Genomic DNA, 24059 nt, shown 5'->3' on the forward strand with positions numbered 1-24059 from the left:
AGCCCTCCATGCATCAGATTTAATTGCTTCCTCATAATTTGCAGGTTTTACAATGTTTAAAAACTTTGACATTAATGCATTGTCTTTCAATTTAGAAGATAATAGAGTATTCCTACTTGATCTCCTTGGTAGGGGACTTACCTCAAATCTGTCTATTTCAGCCTTTTCTGGGCTTGCATTATTGATTACATTTCCTGTTACTTCTTCTTCTTGTTTCTACTCCTGCTCTTCATCTTCCTTACTGTTTTCTTCCATTAGCAATAGAATGTCCCAACCACTGTTAGAGTCATCCTTTCCTTCTTCAATCTGTTCTAGTTTTAACATTGTAAATTCCCTAGGATTCCCAAGATTGAAAGGACCAACATGTTCGCCCTCCATAAGTCGCATCATGCCTTCAACCAGATCAGAAACGAACTGGAAGCTCCATGTTTGTTCCCCATTTTCAAAGACTGTCAAAGGCTCCTTGCACAAAGCCTGAGAAACAAAATTAATTACAACCCGACCATCATCACGACACATTCGTGGATTAAAAATTCGAGCACTCTGAACCTCAACATTTGCCCCAACACACTTGGCATGTCTGGATATGTTCAAGATTCCCACATCATTAGTTTTGATAGTCTTCACAGGATTGTGTTTGTAATGCACAGGGAAAGCCAAATGATAGATCTAATCAACCTTCAACAATAAGGGTTCCACAACATCATGTTCAAACCTAGGATTGCCAAAATGATGCAAAACATTCTCCTTCCTTCCTGTGAAGAAATTGTCGACAACAATAACACTGTTGCCTCTTGTCATGAGCCCATTAGCTCCACCCGTCACAACAACTCGCAGGGACTTTCTCTTCAAACCTAGGGACACTTTAGCCCCCAAATTCACCATCGAACCCGAATGATACTGAGCACACCGAGAAACAAGCGTCTCATAAACAACCCGATGAAGTTTTTTGGGCACAAGCCTTCCATTTTAATTAACATTAGAAGCCAAAAAAACACGCTGAAGGATAAAGAAAGTCGATGCGATGGCGATTCCTATCAAAATTAACAACAACCGTTGCTCCCTGAGCAAATAATCTACTGGCCTGATAATAGACCACGTCTTTTCTGGCTTAAGAGAGTACTCATCATTGTTATTCATATTGGACTGATAAATTTCTGATCCTGTGATGAATCAGTCTTCAATGAGCCACCACCGGGCAAGTCCGATCTGCTGCCACCAAACAGATCAGGAACTCCAATGCGCCACCACCGGGCAAGTCCGATCTGCTACCACCGAATAGATCAGGAACTCCAATGCGCCACCACCGAGCAAGTCTGATCTACTACCACCGAAAAGATTAGGAACTCCAATGCGCCACCACTGGGCAAGTCTGATCTGCTACGACCGAATAGATCAGGAACTCCAATACGCCACCACCGGGGAAGTCCGATCTGCTGCCACCGAACAAATTAGGAACTCCAAGACGCCACCACTGGGCAAGTTCGATCTGCTGCCACCGAGTAGATCAGGAACTTCAATGTGCCACCACCGGGCTACTCCGATCTGCTGCTACCGAACAGATCCGGAAATTCAAAGTGCCACCACCGGGCAAGGTCGATCTACAAAAATGGTAGATTTTCCAAAGAGAAAGAGGTTGGTGCTCTTCAATAGTGAAATACCTGCGCCAGAAACAAAATCTATGTAAGGCATGAAATTGGCACAATTAATCCTTGATTTTCCGTGCTAATTGTACTTTCTGGCGCACTGGAATGACTGTTCCTTAAAAACCCGTGCCAGCTCTTCTTTCTGCTAAAAAATGGCGCGACTGTTCGCGTCAGAACTACGCCAACACTTTCTTGCGCTTAGAGATGATCAATCATCTGAGACCTATGCTCTAGGTGTTACTGCAGTCCACCTGATTCTACAAATGTCGCCACTACAGTTCTATAATCAATGATGCATCCTAAGAAAATTTTTAAGGCTATCCCTACTCTGTGCTCTGATACCAAGATAAAAATCAGATTTGAATTGAAAAAGAAGGAGTTACAACTCACAGGTGAGTACTGCACCTAGAGACTGCACTCAAACAAAGAGAAATCTCTCCATACACTCTACTTACATCCAATGAGCAATTACATCATTAAGTACTTTACTAGAAAACAGGAAGTTGCAACCAAACTCCTAAACTCTAGGAACAAATCCTAAACTAAGGAGATACGTTACAACTTGTGTAACCATTTCTCCATTAATACAAAATAATATTAATTATTTTCAACTAATAATTTTTATAGTTTTTAGATTTTTTTGGACAGATCACTACTACACTAAGGAGGGTTTTAAGACAATATTTGAAACAATTTTTGGGTAAATTGTCTTAACTTAAGACCAAAAAAACACTTGTGTATTGCCTTAAATATTGTTTGGGTGTCTTAAAAATTATTGTCCTAAAGATTATTGTCTTAAAAAATATTGTTTTAAAGGTTTTTGTCTCGAAGACAATTTCATTTTTGTCTCTCCTAGAGACAACTTGGATTAGAGAAAATATGTCTCTAATACTAGCTATTCTCTCTTTAGAGACTATAATTTTTTTATTTAAAGATCATTTTTGTCTCTTTAGAGACAATATAAAACAATGAATCCAAAAATATCTCATCATTGAAATAAATTGATATAAAAAAACATTTAATTAAAAATAAACTACAAAATTGTTGATTAATTCATGTTAGTGCACAGTGGAATTGAACCACCAACCACCTGTTTGTAAGGCACATGGTCTTCCATTGAGCTAGCACACTTCAAAGAATGATTAAATATTAAATATCTAGTGGTTAAGCTAGTACAAATGCCATGAAAGCATGTAATGACGGATGTAGTGAATCATTGATCATAAATGTCCATCCTACTTATGGTTTGTTGATGTCACGTAGCTAGGGTACTCCTTTGGGGGGAATATTAAGCTTGACTTGTAATATTCCAGTCCTTTTGTTTAGAGGGAGAACTTGTAGATTATAAAGGGAACCCTACCAATTACACAAATTCTCTCATGTATACAACTGATGAGATGGGTGAATATGTAATGAGTCATAATGTTGAGCCTGTGGAAATTTCTAAGGATTTGATGAACGAGGATGAGAGACTTGAGCCTACTACTCTATGGAATATTAGTTTTGATATGGCTTCTTCTAAAGATTGTTCTGGGGTAGGTGTTTTTTTGGTTTCTCCTGTGGGTACTCATCATCCTTTTTCCTTCAGATTGGAGTTTTAATGTACCAACAATGTGGCTAAGTATGAAGCCATGGTGTTGGGTCTTAAGACTGCTAGGAAGATAGGAATGAAAATGTTGAATATTGTGGGTGATTCCGAGCAATATATCAATTAAGTGAAAACACAATATCAAACTAAGCATCCAATACTGAGGTAGTATGGAAAGAAAGTATAAGATTTGTTTTATTTCTGCATCAGTATATATATCTATGTCATCAGTCATGAGTACACAGTATCAATGTACGACTGCTCACCCACATCCCCAGGCTAGCTGCATAAAAAATATGATGGTTGAGTGAAAAAATTGCATGGAATACATCATAGGTGTGTCGTGGATACATCATGTATACACAGTACATCAGGAGAGGAGTATAACTCTAACTCTGGCCCTCTCCCTCAAGAGGATCATTTGTTAGTATCTACTACAAGCCCTATTTGCATCTATATCCCATGCCTAGTAGGGTCATTTGTGAGGTGGTGGTCCTCACTCTCATAACTCTGGCACTACTCACTGTCTGTGATGTCTGTGACCTCTTCCTACCTTAGTTTTTGGCCTCCTTATATCGCCATAGCTCGATCTGTAGGCTCTCCTTCTCTCTCCTTAGCTAGATAATCTTCATGTCCCTAGCTACTAGCATTGTACCCAACAGAGCTATATCTATGCCATAGTGTTTCATGGCCTAAACTAGTTGTATCTCTACTACACCTATGCCACAGTCACTAGATCTATGGCCACCTGTGTGGGTGTGTATCTGTGTGATCTCAATCACCATCTAAATCATTTATCTTTGTTGCATCCTATCTTACCAACTTGGCCAAAATATTTTCAACTGGGTCCTCTAATTCAACCTATCAGAAGCAAGGTGCACCATTGAAATGCATTAACTAGACTGGTAATAACAATTGACCTTGACTCATCAACATCTGCCACACAAGTCTTTTTTTTTCAACTATTTAAAGCTTGATTCATTACTCTACTGTGACTACTCCATAGACCAGGTAGATCATCAAAAGAGAAATATGTTGTCTATGACCTATAAGAAATTTTCCTCTGAGGTATAAGATAGTAAGACATTTAGGCAAGGAAAGCTAATATAAAATATAAAAAAATTACAACCCACATCTACAATCTACGTCCTTAGCTATTGTCACACCATCATTGACAATATTCGAAGAACCATACGTGCTTTCCAAAAAAAAAAAATTTCCCTTCGGTCGAAGGGTGACTTTGACAAGATCAGCAAGCTTGTTGACACCTGAATGCAAGACAAATTGAAAATATTTTCAATAGATGCACAATGAAATGTTGGAATATAAGTTGTACCAAACCTACATAAAAACCACACATTAACATCAAATGTATATGGACAATGAAAGATCTACCACAGTAAAGTTTTATGTGAAAATAACCTTCCTTTAGATGGACATTTTTTCTCTGACCTGAATTTTTTTTGTTGTTGACCCATATTGGTTAAAGTACAACTCCTTTTCCATAGATCTTGGATTGACTCACTCCTCTCTACTACGTAATCTTGTGGTTTGCCTTCTTCTTAAGAAATTGAAGAAGATGGGTGAAAAAGCAACAAGAGAAGATAATTGCCTAGCATTTTTGTCAAATATTGCACCAAACTTCCTCTCCTTTCCAATGTTACCCAAGGAGACAGAAGTGTCAACTACTATCATACTACCCATAGTATAGGCCACCTTAACTTATTATGAATATAGAATTAAAATATCTTCATATTAGCTATTATTTAACAAACATGAATGCCAAAGTAACAAAAGACACCTCTAACTAACACACTAAATAACTATTAAGGCTTCTGGCAAAATATGTAACGTCATGACAGACATAGCCTAAGAGAAACCCAGCCACCATCCTCATCTTAAACAATATAGGTTTCTATATGTGCACTCTTATTTTGGGAAAACAGAAAAAAGTTGGCTAAATTAATACTATAACAGAAAAATATGAACCCAGTTTTGATATGCACCCCAAGGTTGCCAAGTGAGCCTAATCTGCACCTTCAAGGTTGCCAAGCTAAAGTGTAGTCACCAAGCTTGAGGTTGCATATTTTTTAATTTCAATATTTTACCTCTAGTCAATACCACCTACAATTCTGTTGGCATACTCTAGAGAACAAATTCAAGGTTTGATTATGTTTGCAAGTGAACCTCCTCCTTGGGGAGCATTCCATACAAAGCCCAATCAAGATGCTACTGAAGGGATGTGTCCTACCTAGCCTCCTATTACTGGTGACATGTTTTTGATTGTAAATTTATGGCAAACCCAGTAAGTGTTGTTCATTATATGCCAGTATATGATCAAGCCCAAGGGATTTTCTCTCGGTAGCAACCTTTTTCTAAGCATTTCCATGATCCATTTGGACAAACTCTACACTCACATACTTGTTGGAGGCCTTAGCATCATCCAGCTGGAGGGATTAAACTAGGGAAGCCTTCTTCCAGGCCATCTTTCCCAGACTCTACTAGTGGTATTCACCAATTCCAACCCCTTTTTCTTGGTTCAATTATTCTTACTGGGAGCTAGATGAATTCTAGCCTCATGCATTTCTCTTATAGGCCAATGCATTCTTTTTTTGGAGAACCAACACAATATAATAATATTTATCCTAGCTTACCCAGTAGAAAACAATATAATTTGTGAATTCACCCGCATATATTTAAATATGAACGACTGTTCACGAGTGCCCATGCTCATGCCTTGGCCTTTGATGCCAAAAGTACACAATGGTGTGTTGGTTATTAACTTTGGAAACAAAGCACAAGCTTTTCCCATAACAACAAATCCCACAAGAATATATATGAACTGTAGGTATAATATTCTAGTGAATTTATAGGTATGAGATCATTGAAATGATTCTTGTACTAGTCAGCGAACCAACTAAAAGATTTTAGTGTTGTAGTATGATTTACAACTATTACTTAGAGGAATATACCATAACCATCATACCATGAATGGATGAAACACTGGGAGTGTGATGGCATTAAACCAAGCAATAAAACAATGAGTTAAAGCCCAACGTGGATGATTGTTGCTAATGGAAATGGTCTGAAGTTTCCACATAAATACACCAACAATTTGAGGGCTAGTTGACTCTCAGCACTTAATGAATTAATAAGTAGAATTCCCATTCAAATAACGAGGTTGGTTGTGCATTCACTTAACCTTAGCAATATTACAAATTGAAGATAACATTGTGATTCAACATTGCATCGAATTAACTAACAAGAGAATGTTGGACAAGGAATCCAATGTTGTGGGTGTTAGGATAATATATGGTTGTAGGTAATTGAATGCAAAAGTATTGTCTGATGTAGTTTTATATAGCAAAATTCACATCAAATTGAAGCTATTACACAACCAAACTCATTCAAATAGCTATTAACATAGAGACAATAGATTTTTACTGCAAGAACCCAAATTGAAAAACAAAAATTTGTTGGAAACTTTATTTTTCTTTGGAAATGCTTACAAAGAATAAGATGTACATTGAGATTTCATGTATTGTTACTCACTGACAACAATTGCAACTCCTCATGCATGGACAGGCTCAATTATCACTTCCTCTAATTTTCAAGCAGGATTTTCTTCCTAAGTTTTTTCTTGCTATTTCCCTTTTTCTTCATTTCCTCTCTCCATCTTTGTCTTCATTTTTTTTTGCATAAAGCAACATTCTCTATTAATGAGCTACCTTGGAAATCCAACTGTCAAGAGGAATCATTTTCTTGAGGCCTTTTGGCCTTTGCATTTCAAGTTGGTTGACAATCAATCCCCAAATCAACCGCAACAACATGCGACACTATGGCATATGGAAACACAAAAATATTTTGACAACATGTTTTGACCCTTAATCTGGAAATGAACCTCAACAATATGGAAGTTGGAAATGGAAATCAACTTCAAAACAATTTTATATTGACCTTTACATGAAACATATGAGACTATTATTATAGCAATTTCTAGCATTTTGTCAAGAATCAATTTCCTTACACATGTTATGAAAAGAGAAACAAAAACAATAACTTATTTTAGATCTCAAGAAACAATGGATAGCTCCTGTCATTCTCCAGGATGTAATATGATCACATTAGGGGATTAAACCCCAAGAAACTACTTTTATACATAAATCTATTATGCACTCAGAATGGTACAAAGAAGCAATTTGTTAGCAAATGTGTTGAAGTTACAAGCCCCTCAAGGTATTGTCCATAATCATGATTTCTAAAGTATGGACACCCGTTAACCTTTCTTCTGGGTGTCTTGTATCGCTTATTATCAGAGAAAATTTTAAGGATGGAAATTTATCTTAAGGTTTAGCAACCTTGGCGAATCCCAGTAGTTCATAATATGAAATCTATAAAATGTTTGGAGATATTTTTGTAAAAATATTCAAATTTATCATATTTTTATATACTCTATATATAATTTTTTGGCTATTTTTAGGGTAAAATAATTTCATTCTATAAAATTTCGGCGAATCATTCTTACAAAAAAATGGATATTAGTGAATCCTTTTTTTGGAAAAAGTATAGAAAATTAGCCCATGGGAAAATATTATCCCCTAAAATTTTCCCTGGTCATTATATGGACTTTTAAGAAACACTTTTCGATAATTCAAAATTAAATAAAAATGATGAATCCTATGAACTCAAAGTACCAAATCTAGACTCTCCAAACTATGCATATCTGAAGGTCAAACTATGCAATTAGTATTTCTTATGAATGTTTAAAATGGTGATTCTATGGAGTTTTAATTTGAGTTATCACCCAACTTGAACAAGAAATATCTATTGTAGGGCAAATCCAATTGGTAGTTACCGATATATATGAACTTGATGAGTTGCACATGTTGAATGTAATTCTGAAGGGGAATCTCCAGGTGTATTATGGAATCTGATGATAGACTGTAAGATGCACACTAACATCACTCAAAATGTGCATTCTAATGCTAACCTTAATGATCTTGGGGATGAAGTCAAGTTATATAAAGTGAAGTTAGACACTAACCTTATAGTTACAGATATATATGAACTTGATGAGTTGCACATGTTGAATGTAATTCTGAAGGGGAAACTCTAGGTGTATTATGGAATATGATGATAAACTTCAATATGCACACTAACATGGCTCACAAGGTGCATTCTAATGCTAACCTTAATGATCTTGGGGATGAAATCAAGTCATATGAAGCGAAGTTAGACACTAACCTTAATGATCTTGGGGATGGAATCAAGTCATATAAAGTGAAGTTAGACATTAACCTTGTAGTTACCAATATATATGAACTTGATGAGTTGCACATGTTGAATGTAATCCTTAAGGGGAATCTCCAAGTGTATTATGGAATCCGATGATAGACTTTAAGATGCACACTAACATGGCTCACAAGGTGCATTCTAATGCTAACCTTAATGATCTTGGGGATGAAATCAAGTCATATAAAGTGAAGTCAGACACTAACCTTAATGATCTTGGGGATGGAATCATGTGATATAAAGTGAAGTTAGACACTAAAGGAAATGGAACCAAGAGCTCTATTTTATTTTGTATTTTTATACAATTAGAAGTAGTTTAAATTTGATTTTCGATATGTTTTTATATGTGACTCTCCAAACCATGCATATCCAAAGGTACATGTCACCAAATTTCGATTCTGGTTCATTGTATTTCAATGGCACAATATTTTTCTGCCTTGTACAAAATTTCACCCTTTTAAGGAAACAAGAAGAGAAGTTGCCAATGTACACAACCATGCTAAGAAAAAGATGCTATAGTATGAAAGGCACTATAAATTTATATTCTGGAGACTGATATTCTTTGTAATGCCTAGAAGTCCTGATTGATACAATGGCCAGAAAAGACAATGTGTCCCTATCCATTATTGTGGTGTCTATCAATAAAATCTGCAACACAATGTAATCTGGGCAAAAATTGGATGCATCACAAGAGTACTATATCTTTCTACGACTGTACATTAATTTGGAAAAGGTTTGCAGTGACATTAGATATTCAGTGAATATGCACAAATGTAAAATGAATCACACAGAAAGAAGGAAAATAACCTCTTAATTCATTCATGTGCTCAATAATGGAAATAGAGGGATGTGCATCAATTCAAAATGATTGAAGAAATGGTTGGAAAGTAAAAATAGTTTTGAAAATTTTATTAGTGGTTTGAAATAGAAAAATAATTCAAACACCTTGCATTTCAAGGAGCAACACATGATGGCATCAGAGTGGTGCCAAACTGTTTTTAGCAGAGATTCATGGACCTCAAAATTATGTCTAAGAAGCTCTACCCCCAAATGGAATCTAGGAAAATGATATCTTGCCAATGAAGAATATCAATAAATCTTGAAGAAAAGTCATCTTACATGTTAGAATTTTACTTTACCTGTAACTCTAACAAACCAAACGTGCAAGGGTAAGTTCTTCTAGGGTATGAGGAGGTAGCCTCGGCCCAAGATGGGAACCTAGTCGAGAAGGGGCTAGGGCCATGGTAACCCTCTGCACGGATGCTACAACAACACACATATTGATGAGCCATGGATGTGACATTCTCCCATAAATGGTTCTCAAAAGTGAACTGGAAAGCAATTGTTAATACTAATATGAGGTTTCTAGAGTTGCCACCATAATCAACAGATGTTTGAGCTCCTGCTGATCCAATTTCAAGGGAAGATGCAAGGTCTAATGTAAGCTTTGGACTACAGACATCCTGTATGATGCATAACAGAATTTGTAAAATGACGCAGGCCATCATCGCACTCACTCAAAGGAGAAAGTGAATGGTCAAAGCTCGTTAGTGTCCCTACATACCTTGAATAAAATGCAGGCCCTGCCCATCCGGGCATCTAGAATTCACAAGCAAAGCATCTTAATTCCACATAGGCCTAGATTTCAAATAATCTATATCTCCAACTCAAATAGAAACATCTAAGTGTGACTATTTTCCAGGTGCTTTCCATACTCTTCTTAAATATTAGATTTTTTAATGTTTCAAACCCCAAAGATCTTAACAAAATTCAATACTTGCCAAAGATTTAAGGTGAAATAATTAAAAAAACATATTTGAGAAAGCCCTCGTTTCCATTTTTCAAAATATTTTATGCCATAATATCATGACATGAGTTGTATTAATGTAAAGATCAGATCAATTAAAGTTTTCATAGGCCATGAGTTGTATTAATGTAAAGATCAGATCAGTTAAAGTTTTCATAGTCCATTAGGTGTATTAATATAAACATCAGATCAATTAAAGTTTTCACAGTAGAGATAACTGTAACAAACTGAACTCCAAAGATTGAAACCAAATCACTATAAACAATGTCGAATAATGTGTGAATTACTACATTATAAATTTAAAATTTTCGAACCCGTGATCTCTAGTATAACATCTTAAAAATAATCATAGTTTAGGGACAAAAAATATGCACATCGAAAGCTTTTGGGCATGGGCATACCTTTGGTGGAAACAAGGGATTGAAGGGACTATACAAATACTAGGCCAATCCACAACATTCAAAGGGAAAAAACTATGAGTTATTTTCACCCCAATTTTCATTTGAGCAACTAGCATCCTTACATCGGCATAGACATCTCTGCTTCCAATTTATTTCCACTACTTCACCATTGTTTATGAGTTTCTTTAAGGATAACCCAAGCTATCTTGTGTATGTTGTAAAATTAGAGAAGACCGACAATCTCCCAAAAAATCAATCGAATGAAAAGTTTGAAATGTAAATGGGGACTATCTTGTTCTTAAAGGACAACGCAGACACCAGATTTGACCTCAAGAAACTCAAATCGGTGTCATAGCTCAAACCAAAGAGAATAACGAGGATGTTGGGATTGGTTGTTTTGGATTAGCAGTTTTGAGTTAAAGGAAGCAAATAAATCATATCTCATAATATCCTGAACCAACGTATCATTGTCCCCAATAATGACCTTGCAAAGGATTATCATGCAATAAGCATCTTGGGCGACACCCACACTATTTTTCAAAGCAAAAAGATAAAATATAGACAAAGGGATACCATTTCTACCTATGTACAATATATAAATTCCATATATAAAACCCCACCTCCACACTTGTCTCCTTCGCACTCAAACATGGTTAGGCCCCCCCTAAAGATGCATTAAGTTGTCAAAAAAGAAGAGGCCATCCAATTCCACAACTATTCTAGCTCAAAGCTAAGGATAGGGGCATACAAAAGAGAAAAATGTATCGCGAGGTCCTAAATCAAGAGCATGACCCAAAGACACATGCATACTGAATCCAAACCAATCACATGATTCTCCAAAGACAAAGAAAGAGAAAGCACTATGCTTCTACTCCCTTGAAAATGCTTAAAATTCCTAAAATGGGCTATTCCAACAGTTTCTCATTTGCTTCTGAAGCTCCAAACCAAATTCCCCTAGGTTAAACAAATACGTCTATGTCAACAAGTTTACAAGGGATATCATCGACACATGTGGGGAAGCATCCTTGGATTTCCAATGAGATTTTCCTTCGAAAAAATAACAATAATAACTATATATATGGGGTTTGTAATAGTTTTGAGTCTCATTACCAAAGTGGCACATTCCCATTTTGGGATTCCATTCCTTTGGAGTGCAGGTCCCCAGTGTTATAGCATCCTCCTTTACTCTATCGTTAACATCACTAAGTGGTTTTGGTGTCATGCCTTGTGGCCCCTCTTTGGTTTGTGGTTGTTATCTATGTTCATATTTCAATATTTTTGTCTTATGCATGGGTTTGTTGATGATGACAGGGCAGATGATATGCACAAAGGAAATTCTACCTATGCTTATCAATTTATCTTGTTTTGAAGGAGTTTGGAGTTGGAGTAAGAAGAAATAAGTGGTTTCCCAATCAAGTATTGAGGCAGTGAACATTGTAGTTTCTTTAACAACTAAGGAAGTCATTTGCTTGAAGAAATTATGTAGATATGTTGGGTTTGAATAGGGGACCATGCCTATTTGTTGTCACAAAAAATGCATCAAATAGGATGTGTTGCTAAGAATGATAGTGGTATCAAGAATGAAATATCAATAATGATGTATTCTCCAGATAGTCAAGTTCCCAAGGCCTTGATGGCACAATGAATCATGATACAACAACAAACTAGATAACACATTGAAACCATGAGGTTACACGTTTGATTTTCTTGATGCATTAATATTCCCTATGACAAAATCCTCTTATTAGTGCTCTGGGATTAACAACTTGCCTCATCAACTCAATGTCACAAAATATTATGGTAAATCACAAAACCATTTCTCCTTTTGAGAATATCAGAAACCATTTAGTACTAAGACATTTAAATAAAAATTAAAATCATTGAGGTTCTAATGAACTATGAAAAAACAAACTCACAATCATCTTCATCATACTATATGCCACTATTAAATTTATGGTTCAGATTTCAATATTTTTGCCTTATTAGAAAATGCCATAAAGTTCCATCATGTAACTTTATGATATCCATGAACACCATTTCCAACCTCCCATCATTAATCAAGAATCCCATTTCTCCATCCAATATAATATAGTTGAAGTCAACTTCAATTGTAGAAACCTTTCTTGGGTCCTCTTGATATATATCCCAAAATGTAAACATATATTTCTTCTTACAAACTTTTTTCACATATACATCTGTTATTCCTTTGAAAATAACAAGATGGTCCACCTGAGATTCCACCATCTTATTGATCGATTATGGCCTGCATATTTAGTCAACCGACATATAAAATAATTTTGACCATCTTTGCCTAGTTCTAGATGACCTAGAAAGGTTTGAGGAAAATCCTTCTTAATCTAGCCTTTCCATTTCTTGGCAACACATGTTTAAAAAATAACATTCATGGTGGTACTACTTGGAATACCACCAACGATTGTTATCTGAAACCCTTGATCATCTCCTAGAATAAGTAACTTCTTATAACATTTCTCTATCCTTTAAAAAATATTGTCAAGGCTCTTTTCTAGGAGCCATGGGGACACCTCCACAAACAAGGCTCCCTAATTCTTCTTTCTAAACACATGGCTCTGCATATGAGCTCTGAGCAGAATTTGCAGCAGAACCAAACACCGTGCTATCATTTGTGGATGAATCCTAGATTTGATCACTCCACATCATAAAAATATTCCTACGAATCCTCTAAAGAGACAAGATTGACATATTTTAATAGCTTGGTCTCCCACAAAGAAAGACCTTTACTTCCACTATTGGGTTCCTTGTGAATGACTTGAGCAATTTCCTCTTCCTAACATGGAAACTCAAATTCTATTCTATGGCATCTAGAGATGGTCTTATTTGTGACAATGCTTTAGTTTTATGGTTTTCCATATCCTACTTCACATCATCTATTTTGGATAGCTTTTGAGAAGAACTTCTCTCCATGCTAGTAGTAGCATTAGGACTTGTATTAGAAAGTGATTACAAAAATGATTGCAACTTTCACTTGATTGTGAATTTGAGGTAGATATTTGGGCAGAATTCACATTAGTTTCTAGAAAGCACTACCATCTTTCTGATATCTCCTCTTATTATTGCTTTTAAATTGTTTCATATTCATGATACCACTGCAAAAGTTGGTGACACATTGCAAATCCTTATATATTACGGCTGAGTTCCAAACTTAACTAATTGCATAGCCTCCCACCCTCTACCCTTTATCTCGGTAGTGTATTTCTCTATCCACCATTACATGATCATCCGAGAACCATTGAGCAAGAGATTATCTACAAAAAGACTCTCTTTCACCTAATTATTAATCCCAAAGCACTGATAAGAGGATTTTGTCACAGGGAATATTAATGCATAATGAAAATCAACCATGTGACCTCATGGTTTCATTGTTTTGTCTAGTTTGTTGTTGTCTCATGATTCATTGTGCCATCAAGGCCTTGGGAACTTGACTATCTGGTGAATATATCTATATTTATCTTTCATTCTTGATACCACTGTAATCCCTTAACAACACATCCCATGTCATGCATTTTTTTTCATTTCTTGTGTATTCTTGCATAATCTGAAATCTTCCTTCACACTAATTATCACACATGAATAATGGCTTAATGAAATCTTCTCCATCTTATCAAACCCTTCCATTTTGTGGATACACTTCTGCCCATATGGGTGAAAGTCCCAATGCAAATTTGCACTTGTTTGGCAAAATGTGTCGGACTTTTGACCCATTCCACTCCTTTTGTTCAAGTATCGTTTGGATGTTTTACTCAAACATGGCTTGTCTTCAACTAAAGAATAATATCAATAAATAAAGGAGGGTTTTATTGTAGAAGAATCATATGAATTGGAATTTCTTACCGAAGGAGGTGATGAACACTTTTCCTTCTTGGTACCACCAACCATAAAGTCAAAACATAGAAATTTTGTGAGCTTTTTTCCTCGAGAGATTGACTGCTTGGGCTTCTTGGAATCCTTACTAGTTTTGGCCTTTCACTTAATCTTAGCATGATTATTTTTAGGGTTGAAAGGCTTCTTTGTAGAACAAAAAGTGGCAACCCTAACCAATGATTTTCCATGTGAATCTCAGAAGAATTATCCACCAACAACCCATTTGCATGCTCTGTCTCTGATACCAACTGCGTGATGATAATTTTCCTTTGTTTTAGCAGTAGGAATGGAATAAATATTTCAGTAGAGGGAATCCTATGCCAAGGTTGAAAGTAATTAATAAATGACAATTTCATTGCGAAATAAATTAATTGACCCAACCTTATTGAATTGGTGTGGATACTAATTAAACACATCAATTTTCAAACATGATCCTTGAAATATATCAAACACAATGACTTAAGCTACAAAGGGACCCCATGTACCATGAGTAACGTGAAACCTACATCCTCTCCAACATGTCCACACTACTCTCAACAATCTTAGGGTCTGGGAGGCTAACCTCATCTCTAGTCGAGAAAAACTATTAAAGAAAAGGGGCGGGAAACCATTGGCTCCCTAACAAGCAACCATTTGGGTCCAACATTGATGGCTAGGAGTCAATCATTATTAACCCAAAGCTTGATGTTACTAACTAGGGCCAACTTATAGAAACCATGATGATCCACCATATAATGTTGTCCTCTACTCATCGCTGCCAAATCCCTCCACCCCCCCCCCCCCCCCCCCCCCCACCCATGTGTTTATTGTTACGCCACTACATTTGTGGTTCACTATTTTTTGTATTAAATACACACACATGAGGGATTAGCTCAACCAATTGTTGCCAATGTTATTGATTATTTGGCTATGCAAGAAAGTCCCTAATTCGACTCCCCCTAGGTAAGTTGCACTAGTCTGTCAATGGGTTTACTATGGATGTCATATGTAAGTGTTGTGAAGCATCCTGTGGGTTTCCTCATGAAATTTTCCTTGAAAAAAGGAAAAAATAATATATATATATATATATATATATATATATATATATATATATATATATATATATATATATATATATATATATATATATATATATATATATATATATATATATATATATGTATATATATATATATATATATATATATATATATATATATATATATAGATATATATATCTATATATATATATATATATATATATATATATATAGATAATATGTATATTATATATGTATATATCTATATAGATATATATGTAGATGTATCAACACTTATAAATTTCACTTTATAGCCACTCCAACATCCACACTACTCTCAACAATAGGGTCTGGGAGGCTAACCTCATCTCTAGTCGAGAAAAACTATTAAAGAAAAGGGGCGGGAAACCATTGGCTCCCTAACAAGCAACTATTTGGGTCCAACATTGATGGCTAGGAGTCAATCATTATTAACCCAAAGCTTGATGTTACTAACTAGGGCCAACTTATAGAAACCATGATGATCCACCATATAATGTTGTCCTCTACTCATCGCTGCCAAATCCCTCCCCCATGTGTTTATTCTTACGCCACTACATTTGTGGTGCACTATTTTTTGTATTAAATACACACACATGAGGGATTAGCTCAACCAATTGTTGCCAATGTTATTGATTATTTGGCTATGCAAGAAAGTCCCTAATTCGACTCCCCCTAGGTAAGTTGCACTAGTCTGTTGCACTAGTCTGTCAATAGGTTTACTATGGATGTCATATGTAAGTGTTGTGAAGCATCCTGTGGGTTTCCTCATGAAATTTTCCTTGAAAAAAGGAAAAAATAATATTATATATATATATATATATATATATTATATATATATATATATATATATATATATGTATATATATATATATATATATTATATATATATATGTATATATGTATATATATATATATATATATATATATATATATATATTAGATATATATATATATATATATATGGAATCAACACTTAGAAATTTCACTTTATAGCCACTCCATGATGATATACAACACTAAATGACAACCTTCCCACACACTTCTTTGTCTCACATATACAGGGACATGAACAAGGTAGTTGATGGCCTTTCAAAGAGGCATTGGGACTGGAGCGAGGTGTTTGGACCATTTCAGTTTCTCAGAATGGGCATACAAATGATTTCATTCATGAACCTTAGCTATAAAATACTCTATAGATAGATACTCTGACTTCTACAATGATGTATTTTTGTTTTTTAAATCCATGAAAAGTTTGTTTTCTATTGTTGATATAGCTCACAGGTTCTGTGATAGTCAACAACTTTTAGAGCCTACTTTTGGAAGGTCTAATATATGTCCTTTTAATTCAAGAAACAACTTTTTCTTTTTTTAATTAGCTCACTGATATGTAAGCCATGTATAAAAATTTGTCATGAGCCAAATGTGAGACCTCTCACCCAAAGTTATGGAGGTTACAAATTCAACTATCTTGATCCCCTAGTAGTGAAGTACCCTAATTAGGGCCATTTCTTTACCAAATTTACCATCCATGGATCGTGGAAAAGTAATTTAATTGTTTTACACGAGGTGTTCTCCTAAGAAAAAAATAGTCATAAGGTTTCTTTAGAAACAATGCTTGAACCCAGGTGGTTGTATAAGATGGAGCATGGAGCTAACAAGAGCAGATAGAAGTACAATGCCAGATTCATTAGTTGAAGATTCTCAGAAAGAGAGGTTACCTCTAGTATTTGGTGAATAACCAACCTCATATTTACTTTTTTCTTTGTATAAATACATTGAGCCAGTTCAAGGCAAATTCACTCAACTACTGCAAAGCATTTTCTTCACTATTTGGAGGGCACATTTCATTATCGGTTAAGGTATGTTGAGGATGGAAAATTGATGTTTCATAGCTTTGTGGATTCAAAATAGCAAGGTGAGGCTAGTTCTAGGAAGAGCACTTCCAGGTTTTGTTTCAACTTGGGGTCCCAAGTATGATATCCTAGATCAGTTGGAAGCAAGCAACAATGGAATTCATGTGTTGGAGCCGATGGTTTTAAGTATTATGACAATCAAAGTTTCTCAACTCTCTACAAATCCAGTACTTCATGAGCACTCTAAGCATATCGACATTTGGTACCTTTTCCTGCAAGATAAGTTCAAGAAGGGAGCAGTGGTTCCTGAATATGTTCCCTTGAATTTGAAATTTTTACGCATTTTAACTAAGCCCCTATCGAAGGGGAAGATTGAGATGTTGAGGGAGGGACTAGGCTTACTGGAGAACACGTTCTCACAAAGAGGTAGTGTTACACATTTTTACCTTGTTTTCTCAGTAGTTAATTCTCTTTCCTCATAGCATAAGAATGATAGTATGTCCATACTTGGGAGAAGGAAATACTTACCATTAGATGTGAGTGGAGCATTGATTGCTGATGGATTTAGGCACAACACTAGTTTACTTTGGGACAAGTGCTATTGTCTAAGTTGCATGGTATAGTTCCTGTTTCACTATACCATGCACATTAGACAACAACACTTGTCCCAAAGTAAACTAGTGTTTCACTATACCATGCAACTTAGACAACAACACTTGTGCCCAAAGTAAACTAGTGTATTGAAAGTATTTAGAATACAGATAAAGATTCATAAATAATTGAGCAAGTGCTAAGACCCAAGGCCCAACAAAAACATGCTACATCAAATACCTACATATCATCGAAATCATCAATATCACACTCTAAGCATATTTCAATTACCTATATGGCAGTTTATTTCAATTACTAATATTATTTAATTATATTTGTATACTATACTTAGTAGTCTACCTTTGAAAGGAGCTCATCTCCAACCAACTTAGACTTCTTTGACAACTAGAAATATGAGGGATTGCCACTAGGTAACCTTAACAAAAAAAATCTTCCAGAAGTATCTGATGAAATCCCTTCAATAACAACACTTGAGTTCTCATTACCAAAACTCAAAACAGCCAACCTCTCCACAACACCATCATCTCCAACAAATGAAAGGCATAGATCAGAAGAAGGTAGCAAAGGTAGGCTCAATAACCTCTACAACAGAGTATAATAGAAAGGAAATCCTCAGTACATTATATTGAAGATAACGTCTATTCTACATCACAATTCAAATGCTCAAAAACAAAAGTGATATGTGTTGAGCCTCTTACAAACTATGAACTAGACTAACAGCCTAATAAATTTCATCCTCAGTAGTGTAGGTTAGAGTAAAGTAAGCTCCTTTAGGTTATCGTAGTGTAGGCTAAGCTAGAGTGGGTTAGCCTAGGCTAGAGTAGACTATAGTACACTAGGATATGCTAGAGGAGGCTAGGCTAGGCTAGGCTAATCTAGCTTCGGTGAGGAAAAGGTAGGATATGTTAGTCGTGAGGTCCCGAAAGGGTAGTTTTGGGGCTTAGAGCCTAGATTTTGGTCCAGTGTTGTAGTTCCAATGCAGGGACTCCACATTTTGTGGGCGCGGAGCACGTAGTTGTTAAAGAGTCATAAGGTTGTCCACCCTTATTTTGATAATGTAATGTTGGCTGTAGAAGATCTACCCATGGTCCGCGGACCATGGAATTGTATATATAGAGCGAAGCTTTAATTTGTCAAAGGAATCTAAGATCAAATAATGTAGACGTATGCGAGATAGCTGTAAAGTGTAAGTCTAAGTTTTGGGTCATAGTGTAGGTAAAGGCTCTGCAATTGAGTGTGCAGAGCCCTAGTAGTTTGCAGCTGAGTGTGCAGACCCCTGCAGCTGAGTGTGTAGGGCGAGTCGAGTCTGTAATCATCTGGAAGTATTAATAAAGAGAAGTTTCTATCATTTTTGCATCTTTATTTCCTATTTTTGCATCTGTTATATTAGGTATGAATTTCACTTCTAATGCTTATATGATGCATGAATGTGTATAATTGTATTGGTTAAGCGAAAGTAAGTAAGAACATTTGTTTACATGAAAATAATTAAGATCTGTCAATAAGATAAGTAAGATACTTAGCCTAGTTTGGTAATTAGCATAGTTTGCTACCCTAGCAGTGCGAAAGGACTTTAGCCCCTGGACAGGGTTGCGCGAAGGTCGATTATAATGAATCACGATGGTACTGAAGGGTAGAACAAAGCTCGAAGCCACCTGCACGACGATAGGTATAGTTGGAATAAACTGACATCAAAACCATCTCAAGGGTGTGGAAACTTGGTTCCAACATACCCCTAACTGCTCTGGGTGAGACTTCAGTGTGCTCTCCATGGACTGATGCCGAAAGGGCCAGTAGTGTAGGGATTTGTTTCACTAACTAACATTGAACCTGGGTCAGGCCCCCTCAAGCCAAAAAATGGTTCCATTGCCAGGACTGGAATCTACATAGAGATGTGTGGTGTTGTATCACTGGAATCCAACTAAGAAAGAAATCGAGGGTTGGTTGGATAGAAGAATTGACGAGTTCGAAGCACAGGAAAATAGAAACCCGCAACTGTTAAAAGAACAATGTTTGGAGAGCTACCTGTATACGGAGATCCACAAAATATTTTTTGCGTCCTTCCCTCCTGAGCTATATGAGTGGATCACGAAGCTAGCAGATAGCCAAGGAAGGTGGAAACTTCACGGTCCTATTGTGTGGAGCCCAGAGCTAGTGTGAAGGCTGGAAGCATCAGAGGATAAGATCATGCGTGCTGTCGATCATTGGCTCGATCGTATTATAGGAGGATATGTTACTAAGTTTGTGGTTGACACCTTAGTTAGCCACAACGAGGTAGAGTGAGACTTTCTTAAAGGACCCTGAGGTAAGTATGTAAAGTCTTTGAATACTTGGATTAAAATGTTGTTGTCCAAAAAGAAGGTTATGCAGTTACCTTGATGTTTGGGGCTATGTGAAGGGGAAAGGTTTACAGGAACAAACAAAATAAGGGTCTAGAGAATGGCCCCTTGATTTGACCTCTGCGAGGGGATGAGGAAGAGCTCGCAAAGGTCTCTCCACGGAGTTCTATTCATCTGATAAGACAAAGAATTCTGCAAATTCCACCTCCACCCACACAACCACCGGCTTCACTGCCACCACATCCATCTTCACCCGTACCACCTCCACCACCACCGCGATTCAGTATGGCGAGCACACTGAAGTTGCCTTTGTTCAAAGGCTTGGGAAATGAGGACCCAGACCAATTCTGGTTCATGTTGAAGGTTGTATGGGAAGCTCAAGGTGTCACAGATGTCCATATAAAGAAAGCAACACTAGTTAGAACCCTACAGGATCGTGCGCTGACATGGTATATTAAGTACTCCAATGATAACATGAATGTGAGAGTAGCGCACATCGAAGCAACACTAAATAGGGAATTTAGAAGGAATAAATCTAAATCACAGTCGATTATTGGATTCAAAGAAGTCATGATGCTACCAAATGAGATGCCCTAGGAACTAGATCACAGGCTGAAATGTACGATTCGTGAAGCAAATATGAATTTGACATATGGACAACATCGCGAGTGGTTTGTAGCTTCACTACTACCACACCTACGGAGTGTGTTGTCATAGCAGAAGATAACAATTCAGGCACAGGCCCTAGAGATTTCCATAAGGCTACAGGCAACCCTGATTCAAGATATTAATCTAGCAGTTTAGCAGATTCACTTACAACTGAAGAATCTTTGCCTTGAGATGCAAAGCTTAAAGCAGGATAGGATAGTCTGACCAGAAGTGCGCGAGGAAGTATGGTGCATGAAATGTACGAGTCATGGTCATTTCAAAGACCACACCCAGTCTTCACAAATTACCTTGTAGGAGGAGGATCGATGCCTCTAAGGTCAGAAGCTCATGCAGGAGCTAGCACAACACCTGCTTTGTGGTGCACTATCTGTCAAGTAGCTGGAAGGCATGCCACAGATAACTTCCACTTGTTATAGAAGTATACGCAAACTCCGTAACAATTTTTCTATAACCTTTGTAGGTCAGTGGGACATGATGAGCGTATTTGTAGGAGCTATGAATTGATGATGGATAGAACTCCTGCCTACAGAGTTTATGCTGAAATGCGCCCCTTGACCAGGATGCAGGAATGGTGTGGATAGGATTTCAAAGGCGCGATAGAGGCCGAGGTAGCCGTCACGAACAGTTGATTTGCTACAATTGCGGAGGGCCACGACACTACGCCCATGATTGTAGTATGTTAGGTCCCTATACTACTAGTGTAACCCCTTATTGTTATTAGTACAACCCCCTTATTATATTGTTGTGCCCATGAAGTCTCCATATTGTTATTAATGTGCCCCATAGAAGCCCACTATTTTTATTATTGTGCCCTTACATTATTATTGTTATGCCGGATCTGATTATATTATGACCCCTTAGATTCCTATATATAGAAACGAGGTCATGTCATTTGTATCATCTAAGAATTGTTCATTTTTGTAATGTAAAGGAGGTTTCTCGCTTGAAGAAGCTTATTTATAAGGTGTTCATCTATCTTTTCTATATTTTTGTGAGCTCGTTTCATAACATTTGGTATTAGAGCTTTGGATTCTAGGGTTTCGCTGCTCTAAATAGGTCATCATGGAATTTTCACTATAACTTTTTTTTTGTGATGTTTCGGAAGAAAAAAAAAACCATTTGAGATGAACTTGCTCTAAACCTCGGGTTTGAATTTCAGAGCTTGTATCGCTATATTTTCGGAGATATGATCTGAGGAATTTAGGGTTTTTGCAAGCTCTAGAATTTCAACTAAAACAGGTCATCGTGGAATTTTCTCTATAACTATTTTGCTACAAAGTTTCAGAAGCTAAACCAAAAACCCATTTGAGACTAAATTGGTCTGAACCTTTCCTGTGAATGTCAGATCCTGTCTCACTATAGTTTCAGAGATATAGTCTGACGAAGTTAGGCATTTTTCAGACCCCTGAATTAGATTCCAAACAGGTCACCTTGGGAAAATCGTCATAACTGTCTCTCTGAGCATCAGATTGAAATTTCATCGGAATTTACAGAAAGAGGACTGACTATAGTTTCTTGTATGTATGTTTCAGATCCAAAGGTCAATATAGTGACACGTGGCACTTCATACAAGTTTTCTCTTCTGAAAAGGTATATAATCAGGTTATCTTGCGAGATTGTGCATAACTCTTTCTTGGAGAATCCAATTTTGATCGGACTAAAGGAATTGGAAAGAGGACACAAAAGGCTAATGCAGATTACAATTTCAGAACTGGAAGAGACAACATTATAGAGTTATAGTCGTTTCAATATTGAGCTCCTAAAATCAAGAAAAGGCGATATGAGGAAGTTTGATGGCAAGGATCCGGTAAATTGGATACTATAGATGGAGCAATATTTTGATCTACATGAGATTCAAATGTTACAAAAGGTATGTATTGCATCTTCATATTTAGGACCAAATCGATTTTTATGGTATAAAGGGATTTTCTCTTGTAAACAACTTGTTATGTGGTCAATTTTCACAGAGGAAATGATAGCGCATTATGAGGATACAAAGTGAAACACCTTCTTTAGCCAATTGATAAATCTCAAACAAAAGTATTCAATGGCAAAACACATTGAGGACTTTCAAAAATTGAATATTATGGTAAATGATATTCCAAAGAATCAAAGGATTGATGTCTTCATAGGTACTTTAAAGGATAACATTCAACATGAGGTTCGTCTTTGGGAACCTGATTCATTGGAGAAGGCATTCAAGTGGGCAAGAAAAATTGAAAGAAAAATGATGGAAACAAGGAATCCCACCACTCATGACTATAATTATGGAAGTGTTTCTTCTCCTAGCCTTCCACAACCTACAAGGTTTACACCACAACAATTGGAAGAAAGAAAAGAAAAGTTGCTTTGTTACAATTATGATAGCAAATACACTAAAGGTCATAAGTGTGCTGAGAATAAAGTATTTTACATAGATTATGAAGAGGAGGAAGAAAAGGATCAATAAAAATCAAAAGAAGAGGATATACACCAAGAACCCACCCCAGACAAAGATGAAATGGATTTGACCATATATTGTAAAGCATTGGAAAGAATTACCACTCCTCAAACTCTCAAGATAGAAGCACATATCAAGAAGAAAAAGGTTCAAGAAGTGAAAGATCACATCGTAGAAGAAGAAATGAATCCAACCATATATTGTAATGCATTGGTTGGAATTAGCACTCCTCAACCTATCAATGTAGAATGACATATCAAGAAGAAAAATGTTCAATAAGTGAAAGATCACATTGAGCATCAAGAAATGAACCCGACCATATCTTTTAATGCATTGGAAGAAATTAACACTCCTCAAACTATCAAGATAGAAGGACATATCAAGAAGAAAAAGGTAATAGCGTTGATTGATTCGGGTAGTAACCATAATTTTATTCATTGTAAGATAGCCA

The 24059-nt window shown here is 36.3% G+C and overlaps 1 pseudogene; it reads right to left on the reverse strand.

Annotated features, from left to right (window-relative positions):
- Positions 1-216: 216 nt before the first annotated feature.
- On the reverse strand, positions 217-1140 carry LOC149184554 (UDP-glucuronic acid decarboxylase 2 pseudogene; annotated as a pseudogene).
- Positions 1141-24059: the final 22919 nt, after the last annotated feature.

This window comes from Pinus tabuliformis, chromosome 3_2 (genome assembly GCF_031772625.1).
Source record: "Pinus tabuliformis cultivar Carrire ecotype Pingquan chromosome 3_2, CPIR1, whole genome shotgun sequence".
NCBI classification, from domain to species: domain Eukaryota; kingdom Viridiplantae; phylum Streptophyta; class Pinopsida; order Pinales; family Pinaceae; genus Pinus; species Pinus tabuliformis.